This window comes from Eschscholzia californica, unplaced genomic scaffold (assembly GCF_041429995.1).
Source record: "Eschscholzia californica isolate CP2 unplaced genomic scaffold, dmEscCali1.0.p SCAF_5, whole genome shotgun sequence".
NCBI classification, from domain to species: domain Eukaryota; kingdom Viridiplantae; phylum Streptophyta; class Magnoliopsida; order Ranunculales; family Papaveraceae; genus Eschscholzia; species Eschscholzia californica.
Window position 1 is genome coordinate 41,576,201 of NW_028238472.1, and position 13,201 is coordinate 41,589,401.

A 13,201-nucleotide genomic window follows, 5' to 3' on the forward strand; every position below is an offset into this window, starting at 1 on the left:
AGATCGTCTTCTATCTAGATCTCTAGCGTAATCCCAGTCAACATAACCGCTTACCTGACATGTGTCTCCACCAAAGCACAAACCCGGTACCCTTCAAGTACCTCAAGATCCACTTCACAGCTTTCCAATGGGTCTTCCCCGGGTTTGCCATAAACCTACTCACCACACTGACCGCTTGTGAAATATCCGGACGAGTACACACCATAGCGTACATCAAACTGCCAACTGCACTAGCATACGATACACGATCCATGTGATCCTTCTCCACCGTAGTAGTGGGAGATTGTATTCCCGAGAGCCTGAAGTGTGGTGCCAAAGGTGTTGACACCGCCTTCGCATTCTGCATCCCGAATCGAGAAACTACTCGTTCGATGTAACTTTTCTGATTCAAGTACAGTTTCTTACTTGACCACTCTCTCTTAATCTCCATACCCAGTATCTTCTTTGCAGCGCCCATGTCTTTCATCTCAAACTCTTGACTGAGTTGAGATTTCAACTTATCTATCTCCACCATGCTTCGAGAAGCAATAAGCATGTCATCGACATACAAAAGGAGATAAATAAAGTCACCTTCGCGAAGCTTCTTGATGTATACACAACAATCATAGTCACTTCTGCGAAAACCATGCTTTAGCATGAAAAAATCAAATCGTTTGTACCATTGGCGAGGGGATTGTTTCAATCCGTAAAGAGACTTCCTCAAACGCCATACTTGATATTATTTGCCCTCAACCTTGTATCCCTCAGGTTGAGCCATATAAACCTATTCTTCCAAATCACCGTGCAAGAAGGCGGTTTTAACATCGAGTTGTTCCAGCTCAAGTCCCTGTGAGCAACAATACTCAATAGCACCCGAATAGAAGTATGTTTCACGACCGGAGAGAAAATCTCATTGTAGTCCACCCCTTCTTTCTGTGCATAACCCTTGGCCACTAGTCTTGCCTTATACCTTGTACCCTTGATCTCGGAAGAATCCTCTTTCTTCTTGTACACCCATTTACAACCAATAACAGACTTACCTTCGGGTAATGGGACAACCTCCCATTTCTTGTTCTTGTGAAGAGACTCCATCTCTTCTTGCATAGCAACCAACCAACTCTCTCTTTCCGCCGCGGTAATAACTTGTTTGAAGGTGACCGACTCGTCGTCTTCCACCGAGAGTGCATATTCAACCAGATTTGCCTGCTCGTAATGCCTAAGAGGTTTGTTTGACCCTAACCTCTGTACCGGCTTATATAACCGTTTCGGCCTAGTGTGTACCGAAACATCCTGTTGTTGTTGTTGTTGTAAAACTTGTGTAACTTCTCCTTGAACCTCCTCATGATCGGGTTCATCAATTTCCTCGTCCTGAGTACTATCCTGATGCTCCACCTGATCATGATTCCTAGAAACCCGTTGGTCTTCGGCTTCTACTTCCACTACTTGAGCTTTATTAGACCCAACATCACCATAACTAGGCACCGTAGCTTTCGCCATAGCTACAATAGATGACTCATCAAACACCACATCTCTGCTGATTACAAACTTTTTGTCTTCCGTACACCATAGCCGATAACCCTTGACTCCTATAGCATATCCAAAGAAAATTGCCTTCTTTGCTCTATTATCAAGTTTGTTACCTTTAACATGGTAATAGACCGTACAACCGAAAACCCTAAGTCTCACGTAATCTGCATGTTCACCTGACCACACCTCGTAAGGTATGCCGCCATCTAAAGAAGAATGTGGAGACCTGTTCACAATATAACAAGCTGTAGCAACAGATTCTGCCGACCATTCTACGCCTAATCCCGAATTGGAGTGCATACATCAAGCCTTCTTAAGTAGTGTACGGTTCAATCTCTCTGCGACTCCATTCGGCTGAGGTGTGTTTACTACTGTCCAGTGCCTCACAATTCCTTCCTGATTACAAAAATCCTTGAATGCCCCATCCGTGTACTCGGTCCCATTATCCGATCTTAACGTTTTCAGCTTTCGACCAGTTTTGTTTTCAACCATTGCTTTCCACACCAGGAATGTGTTGAATACCTCATTCTTATGCTTCAGAAAATAAAGCCAGACAAATCTCGAATGATCATCAACGAATGTAACAAAATACCTGGAACCACCCTTGGAAGGTAACTTTGCCGGTCCCCAGACATCGGTATGTACGTAGTCTAATACTGAAGGATATGGTGCCTGAAGTCTGAAGGAATGGTATCCTTCCGAAGGAGTGTCCTTCGACCAAGGATGCAATGCGTGCAATTTGGCTATTAGGATCTTAATGACCTTATTCGGAAGATCATTAGTCCGGTCCAATTAGGGGTCGTAATGCTTAGCTAGAAGCCAACTACGATCGTCGAATCAAGAGTTGATTCGCGGCTAACATAGACCGGATCCTACAAGGGTTACACAACAGAATAATGATTTGAACGAAGAGAGTTGACTAGATGGATAATGGCAAATAAGTGGATTGGATCCGTTATTGGTAAGTCCAGAAAGATTCGGAGAAGTCCGAAAGAGATAAACATGTCCGGGCCCAAAAGGGAGGCCCGGAATGGCTTTAGGGAAGCCGGCCATGTGATGGCCGGCCAAGGCAATAGGGCCGGCCATGTGATGGCCGGCTAGGCCCTAAGTGGGCCGGCCAAGGAAGCCCATAAAGGGCTATGTTGGCCGGCCACACTTAAGTGACCCAATGGAGGGTATTTTGGGTGTTGCCTAATAATTAGGTTTATGGAATCCTAGCTTGAGTCTAATACCTCTTCTAGGGAATTCTATATATACCTAATTATACAACCTAAAGGGAGAGGCAATTTCAGAAGAGAAATTCCCAAGTCTGAAAGAGTTTCAGAATATACATCTCAGAGAGAGAGAGAGAAAAGGAGTTTTCTCAAGTATCTAGTCAAGAAGAAGGAGTTCTTCATCTCAACCTTCAAGAAGGTCCTAGCTGACTGAAAGGAGGGAGTTCAAGTCATTATTCGGTGTCTCAAGTAGAGGAGCTACACTTGGAGCTCTTATCTTCCGAATACTGATCGGAATTTAGTTCGTGGGAAAGCGATTAAGAGGTAATCTTCTTTCCAATCTAGTTCATTGGTATGTTCATGTATAGATCCTGGAATTAGTGTTAAACATATGATGTTTGAGATTCCGCTACCAACACTAATAGACAATTAGGTGTATGAGATACACTAGGTTATTCCCCATCAAATACCTCTTTGCTCGTGTGCTTACTTGAAGAGAACGTTACCCTGTGTGCCTTCCCGAACACACAATGCTCACAAAACTCTATGAAAGGCTTCTTCATGTCCTTCAACAAGCCTTTCCCGCACCTCAAAGATAGACCCTTTTCTGACATATGCCCAAGGCGCATATGCCAAAGCCTCGTACAAGCCGTTGGATCCCTTCCACTGATTCCTACTGCTACATCTCCCGTAATTGTTGTCCCTAAAAGTTTGTATAAATTATCGTAACGAGTACCTCTCATCACCACTAAAGAACCCTTAACGACTTTTATGGAGCCATTCTCTATAATTATCTTACAGCCGTTCCGCTCCAACACACCAAGTGAAATTAGATTTTTCCACAAATCGGGTATGTGTCTTACGTCCGTCAATGTTCTCACCACTCCATCGTGCATCTTGATACGTATTGTTCCGAGTCCCACAGTTTTACATGTACTATCATCACCCAGTATAACTATACCACCATCTATACTCCTATAGGTAGTAAACCACTCCCTATTTGGACACATATGGTGTGACGCCCCTGAATCAAGCATCCACTTATCGAAGATCTTCTCAGACACCTCTGTCACCGAGAAACATTCGTCCTGGTCTTCTGGCACATATCCCGCCTCTTGGATCTCTTGTTTCTCCTTGTAGCCTTCGTTCTTTTGCTTCAACTTTCTCTTTGGACAAGCCGCTTTAAAGTGGCCAAGCTCACTAAAGCACGTTTTCTTGAAAGAGCCTCTAGACTTGGATCTAAATTTCCCGCCCTTTCCCTTTCCCCTTTCATTACTCCTCCCCCTCGTTACAAACAACCCTTGTGCTTGATCCTTGTCTACTCCACCCGACGTCATACCGCTAGTAGCAACCTTACGAAGGTCATCTGCTAATAAGGAATTTCTCGTCTCTTCCATGCTTAGACTATCACCAACAAGCATCAAAGTTTGAACAAGGTTCTCATAGGATTTAGGCAATGAAAGTAATAATATGAGGCCTTGGTCCTCAACCTTAACATCGATATCCTTCAAATCTTAGATAATCCTGTCAAACCTATTCACATAATCCTGAATAGAAGAATCCTCTTCCATTCTACATGTGAATAATTTGGATTTCAAGTAGACCCGATTCGTTAATGTTTTCGTCATGAAATTGCTTTCTAGCTTTAACCGCACACTCGCCGTCGTTGTTTCTTCGTCTACTAGGAAAGCCACGTCCCTCTCAAGACACAACATAATGGTGCCCGTGCTTCGAGATCTAACTCCTCCCAATCCTCATCTGACATATCTCCTGGTTTCTTTCTCGTCAACGTCTTGTGTAATTTCTGCGAGATTAACAGATTTTTCATCTGCATCCGCCAATAAGAAAAATCGTTTTTCCCATTGAACTTCTCTATCTCATATTTCCCTGCTTTGACCGTACCACTTCTCGATCCCTTCTTCTCCTTCGTTCAATCTCAAACAAGGCTCTGGTACCAATTGTTGTAACTAAAAGTCGCGGAAGCTATCGAACCTATCCTAGAAATTGATCCGATTATGAAGATTAATCGAAAAGCTAAGCCAAAATCTAAATATGCGAACAGAATTAACGAGGTTCGGCTTTCGACAAAAAAAAAGACAAAGATCAATATAGAGGTCATGTCTTTTTTTTTTTGTATAAAGTATATCTAAAAGTTTATTTTTATTTAACCCTAATCATCTTCAAAGTAATAGTCAGAGTGTTGTAATAAAGAATAGTTAGTACTGAGAAATACTGAATCATGAAGAGAAACATGGGATCATACCCTTGAATTAGTTACAAGTTGTTAGGTGGTTAGTGTTTGTTAGAGAGTTAGTTTATTTTCTGGTTTTCTCTCTCTATATAAACTTGTAATCATCATTTTTCATCTAATGAGAATCTTTTTCAATTACAAAGACCTTGATTATAATTAGGTTATAATATAACGATTTATATAACGATTTGAATAAAAGGTTCCTAAGTTATTCTGAATCACTTCTTTATTATTTAGTAAAATGTTGTTTGGTCGTGGGAGACAAAAGAATTTGTTTTGGGTTGAACTATTATAGAAAAGATAGTCTTTCCCCAGACCTAATAGAGTTCATCTTTGAAATTTAGATTCGAGGCCAGGGGCGGCCTAGGCCCAAAGAAGCCAAAGCAGCTGCTTTGATCCCAACCTAACCATCCTAAGAAAGGGTCTAGAAGTACCAATAGTTCAATAATTTTATATAGGCACTCTTGATTTCTTTTACCCAATCTAAAGAACCGTCCAAGAGTCTGTAATAATAAAAGGGAAATGATAAAGTTACAAAAGATTTTGACAAAAAAAGGTTCCCAGCTGATGTGACGGGTGTGGTTGCAAACTTTGACCAAATCTAGGCCGTTGAGAGATGAAAATCACAACCGCCACATCAGCTGGGAACTTTTTTTTTGTCAAAATCTTTTGTGATTCTAGCATCTCTCGTAATAAAAGGGCCCAACCTCATCTCATTCAAACAAATCATGGGCCCACACACCCAAATTTCTTCTCTCTGGCAGGTCATCCTCACCCAAATCTCTTTTTCTTCATTCTCTTTTTGTGTACACTGTGCACAATGTTGTATTTTCTTTTTCAACCTCTCTTAACTTTATTTTTTGGTACTAACTTCTTTTCATTAGTTTTTGTTGTGTTATTGATACATCAAACTAAGTCTCACAAAAATACATTTTAAATCACTATCTGTTTGAATTTCTTAAATATCTTTGTAAGGTATGTTAGTTAGTAATCTAATCTTTCAATATTTAGATGCAACAAAGACAACAATTATTATTGAACTAATAATATTTTTATTTTTCAAAATTGTAATTGTTAATGAAGCAGCACGAAATTGTGTGGTAAATATATACTTAAAAGTTCCATTCTAAAGTTAGATTTTTCGACTTTATCCACTCAACACTAAATGGTAATTGAATTTACCCACCTCAATAATTGATAATTGAGTTTACCCCTCGGACTTATTATTTTCGACAAATTACTAGGACCGTGTTTGGCGTTAAAAAGTTGGAATCATAAGTTAAATAATCTACGGACACTATAAGTCTTTACAAATCATATGTCGGACTAAACCAAACACTAAAATAAGTTATTACAATTACCAAAATCATATTACGATATCATTGTTAATGGTAGTCATATTCTTTTTTCCACACACCAAACATTGTCTTGGTGTTTTTAACGAAAGTGGCAACTCCAACGGGGTAAATTCAATTATAAATTGTTAGGGAGGGTAAACTCAATTACCGATTAGTGGTGAGGGGGTAAGCTCTTAAAATCTTATAAAATTATGTGATAACGGTGCTATGTATATTATTTTTATCACAAAGGCCCCATTTTGACCTCCGCTTTAGGCCCCCAACTGACTTGGGCCGCCCCTGTTCGAGACGGTCTAATATATAGAAGGAATCATCATTTTTCACTCTATTAACTTCATTCAAGTTGATCTTGTAAGGTTTTCATAAAGAAACAAGTAAACGAAAACGAATATAAGATGTCAAACATGAATTAGGATGACATTAATGATAGTGGCATACTTAATGTCAACTAACCTCAATATGTTGAAATGAAGACTAGGCAAAAACAAATCCTTGTAATTTTAAATTCTTGCAAGTTAGGTTATAAAGAGAGGTTGCGTAAAATTGATATATCAGAACGAAGCATGCTCTCTTTGTTTGTGGACTTTTCTCCAGTTACGTTGACATGTCCTCACTCTATATATTATAGAGAGGGAATCCGGCCGGACATGAACATACTGGTACCATTTCATTTGAGACACCGACCACCACGGCCTATGGCTGACTCGGTAATTGTTATAGGACCTCATTTCTGTGTACCGCACCAAGTTGATCTAAAGGTCAAGAAGACGGCTCATACCTTGAAGGGAGATACCTTTGACATTCTTGATGTTAGTAACTCCATAGTCTTCCAGGTTAAAGACAAGATGTTTAGCTTCCATGAACATCATGTCCTTGTTGATTTTGCGGGCGATATTATCATAAATCTCAAACAAAAGGTACACCGCCACTTTTATTTTTCTTTGTTTCCTAGTATAATATTTGCAACGTTAACTACTTTTAATCTTGTGGGTGGTTTATTACAGACATTAACTAGGCACCAAAGATGGAAAGTATACAGGGGAAAGAGCAGACACAAACAAGATTTGTTGTTTTCAGTGGCTAAACCTAAGGGGCAGCAAATCCTTAAACCTGAATTGCATGTGTTCTTAGCATCCAACACAAATAAAGATAGAACGGATTTCAGGATAGAGGGAAGCTGGTCTGCTGGATCTTTTGCCATCTATAGTGGGGAGTCTAGTACCATTATTGCCCAACTTCCTGCTAACTCCTCCTTAGTAACTGTGTACCCGAACATCGATTACGCTTTCATCGCAACTCTCGCTGTCATTCTCTATGAAATTTGTGAAGGTGTTGATCGTTCAGCACCCGTGTTGTTAAAAGCATTTGGTACTGCGGTGCTCAAAGGATTGTTTACTGCTGCCCAAGGAACGCCTAGTGGAAATTAAAAGTATTTAATTTCCGAACAAGAAAAAAAATATAATTTGCAAAGATAAAGAAGAATAATATTTGAATTTGATTATGAGAGATGCTAGAATCACAAAAGATTTTGACAAAAAAAAGTTCCCAGCTGATGTGGCAGTTGTGATTTTCATCTCTCAACGGCCTAGATTTGGTCAAAGTTTGAAACCACACCCGCCACATCAGCTGGGAACCTTTTTTTGTCAAAATCTTTTGTAACTTTATCATTTCCCTTTGATTATTTCACTTGACTTGTTAAATTAAACTACAATTACTTATCTATTTATAGATCAAAAAAATTTGACCCACTAACTATGACCACTACTAACATAATACAGAAACTGCAAATGAGAACCAAATTATGACATAACTTACTTCTCAAGTAAGCTTTTAGATTCTGATTTCTTTACGTTTTGCTATATTACCGAGAAATCTACAAAAAAAAAATATACGTTGTTTTGGAAGTATTAAATTTATGTATTATAATGTTATTATATCTTGTTACAAAAGTGAAGTTGAACTTTAGGTTAGTTTTACTTTTTGCATAGTTAAATTATCCGGAAATGTTGTTGGGAGAGAAATTAAAGAAATACAACCTTATGAAAATAGATAAACAATGCACCTCACTTCTTAATAAATATATTAGCTTTAAACAAAAACACACTTATAAATACTAAAAATATTCGACATAATGTGCAGAGAAAAGAGAAATCCATGCGGAATTTGGAGTTTAGTAAACAAAATAAGTAGAGATATGTGTAAGAGATAGTGGGTATAGAAGCAGAACAGAGAAAGGAGAATTGGAGAAGATGAAGTTAACTACCTAACTAACGACCACTGATATCAACACTCGTATACATAGAGAAGAGCACTCCAAATGACAAAGAGAAGAGGCACCCAATATGGGCGTAGATAGCATTTACTTTCTTAACTAAAATTCTAATTAGTTTGTTAAGTCTGTTTTTACTCTTTCTCTCTATACCTAATTCCTTTTAATCTCTCTACTTATATAAAGAGAGTTTGTCTTAGTTGTAATTCACTATTGATTTGAGAAGTTGAATACAAATTAACTTCAGGAAACTCATAGCTTTCATGGCATCAGAGCCAAAACCCTAGAAATCGATTTTCAAAGAAGAATTTGAAATCAATAATTAAAGAAGAAGCTGATCTTCTGTCATCAAAGAATCAGATATACCAGTCTTCATCAACATAGCTAAACTTCAACAATCGAAGGATGAACCTTAATCAAATTCAGGTAAACTACAATCCAAATCTCACAAATCTCATATCTGCTAGATTAGATGGATCAAATTTCCTTGTGTGGAAAGATCAAGTCGAAAATGCCTTGATTGGAAATGACCTAGTGTGCTACATTGATGGCACCTACAGTGAACCCCCTCAGTTAATTGTAGAGGAAGGAAGAGATGTAGCTAACCCAGCTTATCTCCAATGGCGGAAAACTGATAGCATTGTGAAATCTTGCATAAAAGCTACGACCACACATTCTATAGCTTCGGATATTTTAGGTTTAAAGACATCTAGAGAGATTTGGTGTTATTTAGAGATGGGTTTTCTTCAAGAATTTGAAGCACAGAAGTCATCATTAAGGAATAAGCTTCAAAATATTAAGAAAGGATCATCTTCTATATCTAAATACTTGAGTAAAATCAAGAATCTTGCTGATTCTCTTGTAGCTGTAAATGATAAAGTATCTGAACCTGAGCTAACAAGAATTGTTCTTCAAGGATTAGGGAAGGAATACTCCCAATTTGTAATTACAGTACAAAATAGAGATGGGTTGCTAAGTTTTGGAGAACTTAGAAGTAGGTTAACTCACCATGAACAATGTTTGAAAGAACAAGATTCAACAAATGATTCAAGTGAAATGTATTTTGTTAAGAAATTTCAGAACAAGAACACCCCTAGACCATCATCAATGAGATTTTTAACCCAAAATCAAAATTCAGAATATAGTCAAAAGTCTCAATTCAGACCAAATCAAAGACAACCTACTGCTCAACCAAGAAACCCAAACACATTCTTTGATTTCACTATTGTGCCTTGTGGCATATGTTATAAGTGGGGTCATACAGCCAGACAATGTAGAATGAGGTTCAAAGACTTCTCCTCAGAAGCTTCAAAGTCCTCAACAAGAAATTTTGCAAATTTACATCTTCAAGAAATTGAAGATGAAGAAGAAGAGGAGGAAGAAATGGATTCACAAGAGAATGATGAAGAACAGGCTCATTTTGGTGTTGCACTTGATGATGAGATACTCACTCATGAACATGCCTATTCATCTGTAGATATGAAAGATAAACGATGGATAGCAGACACAGGAGCTACTAGCCATATGACATATACTAAAGAAAACCTAAAATCAAGGACTCCTTATCAAGGGTCAAATGGAGTCATGATTGGAGATGGCAAGTGTTTGGACATTGCAAGCACAGGTGAGACAACATTAGCCACTGGGTCAAATACTTTTCAGCTTAAAAAGGTACTCCATGTTCCATCTATACAGAAAAACTTGTTATCCATTTCTAAATTTACAAAAGAAAAGTTCTGTAGTGTGGAATTTCTTCCATGGGGTTTTCTTATAAGAGATCTTTGGTCAAAAGACACTTTAGCTGAAGAACCAATGATAAACAACCTATATAGCATTGATTTTCAATTGGATCCTCATATAGTACCTAAGGAAGAATGAGAAATGGCTTGCATAGCTAAGGCAACTGCTGAGATATGGCACAATAGGCTGGGGCATGCTTCTCAAGAAGTTATTTCATTTTTAGAAAAGGATAATTTGATCAAAATCACTTCCAGGAATTTTAAAAATGTTTGTTCATCATGTCAAATGGGAAAGAGCCAGAGATTACCCTTTCCCACATCAGAGAGTTCAACTACTGCTTCTCTTGAGTTAGTACATTGTGACATTTGGGGTCCAGCACCTGTCACTACTAAGTCTGGAATTCGATATTATATACTCTTTCTTGATGATTACAACATGTTCTTTTGGATATATCCTATGAAGCTAAGGTCTGAAAGCTTAAAGTGTTTCCAACACTTTCAGACACATAATGAGAAACTATTCTCTTTACCTGTTAAGAGGTTTTAAAGTGATGGTGCTCCTGAATTAAGCAAAGGAGAGTTTCAATCTCATTTGACAAAACATGGAATTGGGTTCCAAAGCTCCTGTCCCTACACACCAGAACAAAATGGTCGAGCTGAGAGAAAGAATAGGCAAATAACCTCAATGGGTAATACACTATTATTTCAGGCTTCTATGCCAAAGGAGTTTTGGTTTCATGCTTATGCTGCAGCAGCCTAAATTATAAACAGGACACCAAGTAAGATTCTATCTTATAAAACTCCATATGAAATTCTTTTTCATAGAATTCCTTATTTTGGTATGATTAAGGTATTTGGGTCTCTTTGCTATCCCTATTTGGGAAATATAAAGGATGATAAGCTTAGCCCAAAATCCTCAAAATGTGTGTTCATTGGGTATAGTCCTTCTCACAAGGGGTATAAGTGTATGGACATTGAGTCTCAAAAGGAGTATGTGTCCAGACATGTCATATTTGATGAGTTTAGTTTTCCTTTTGCCTCAACTAAGTCATTGAATCAAATGAGCACATCTGGAGCACAAGACCCTACCCCATCTTATCAAGTCCTTCCTCTTCCACCCTTACCACCAAATATGGACACTACAACACCATCTTATCACACAACCTATTCCCTTGATGACCAGACTTACCCATCACCTATACACTCTACCTCAGAAAGTTCGGTTATGCCATCTCCTTCCTCTAGCATTCTACATTCTGAGGAACCTAGGGAGAAGGAGTCTTCTATTCCTATTGACACTCATTCCTCTTCAGACGTAAACACACACCCTGTGAAGACTAGACTTAAAAGTGGTATTGTCAAGCCTAAGACTATTCCTGATCATGTTGCTCACTTTTCTATACCTCATGCTCTCACATTTCTTTCACATACTTCAGTACCCTCAATCTTAGAGCCTACTAGTTATAAAGAGGCTAGTCAAAGTGAGCATTGGCAGCAAGCAATGCAGGAGGAGTTTCATGCTCTATTGAAAAATAAGACATGGTCTTTAATCCCTAAGATACCTGATATGAATGTCCTAGGTTGTAAATGGGTTTTTAAAGTAAAGTACAATTCTGTTGGCTCCTTACAGAGATATAAGGCAAGGTTAGTGGCACAAGGGTTCAATCAACAAGAAGGCATTGATTATGTAGAAACTTTTAGTCCAGTGGTTAAGATTCAATTAGTAAGATTTGTTCTTGCTCTAGCAGTTGCTCAACACTGGCCTATTCATCAGTTGGATGTCTCAAATGCCTTCCTTCATGGGCTATTGACTGAGACAGTTTATATGAAGCAACCTCAAGGGTTTGCTGACTCTGAGCATCCTGACTTTGTGTGTCATTTACACAAAGCTCTTTATGGCCTCAAGCAGGCTCCAAGAGCATGGTTCAATAGAATTGCCACATATCTTCAAAATTGGGGATTTCTTAAGAGTGCTTCAGATACTTCTATGTTTGTATTTCAGCATGATAAACATATGATAGTACTTCTCCTCGATGTGGATGATATTATCCTGACTGGCACATCTCTTTCTCTTCTTGATCACCTTTTTGCTGATTTAGCTCAAGAGTTTGCTATGAAGAGACTTGGTGATCTCCACTACTTCTTAGGTATTGAAGTGAGTCGATTATCTTCTTCTGTGGTTCTCACTCAGACCAAATATGCTTGTGAATTGTTGGAGAAGGCATGATTATCTGACTCTAAGCCTAGTCTTGTGCCAGTTCCAGTGGGTAGAAGGCTTTCTAAACATCATGGTGAGCTAATTCCTAATGTTGTGTTCTATGGAAGTATGGTGGGTGGACTCCAATATGCAACAATGACTCGACCTGACCTGACCTTTAGTGTCAACAATCTGTCTCAGTTTATGCAAGAGCCTAGGACGTCCCATCTTGTCCTTCTTAAGAAGGTTCTTAGGTATCTCAAAGGAACACTTGGAGCAGGCATCACTATTCAGCCAGGAGATATATCTATTTTGACTGCCTACTCAGATTCAGATTGGGGAGGATGCCCTGACACTCGTAGGTCAACAAGTGGTTACTGTGTTTTTCTGGGTTCCACCTTGATTTCTTGGTCATCCAAGACGCAAGCCACTGTCTCTAGATCCTCTACAGAAGCTGAGTATCGTGCTCTATCTTTGGCTACTTCTGAATTGCTATGGCTTTCCTATTTGCTTGAAGATTTAGGTATCTCAGTTCATACTCCATTTACATTGTCGTGTGACAACATGGGTGCTAGGTTTCTTGCTTCCAATCCAGTTTTCCATGCCAGGACCAAGCATATAGAGATCGATTATCACTTCATTCGAGACTTAGTCCTGAGTTCTACTT

General features: G+C 38.7%; 1 pseudogene; it reads left to right on the top strand.

Moving 5' to 3' along the window:
- Nucleotides 1–7,024: 7,024 nt before the first annotated feature.
- Nucleotides 7,025–7,756, top strand: LOC147539289 (protein LURP-one-related 10 pseudogene; annotated as a pseudogene).
- The last annotated feature ends 5,445 nt before the right edge of the window (nt 7,757–13,201 follow it).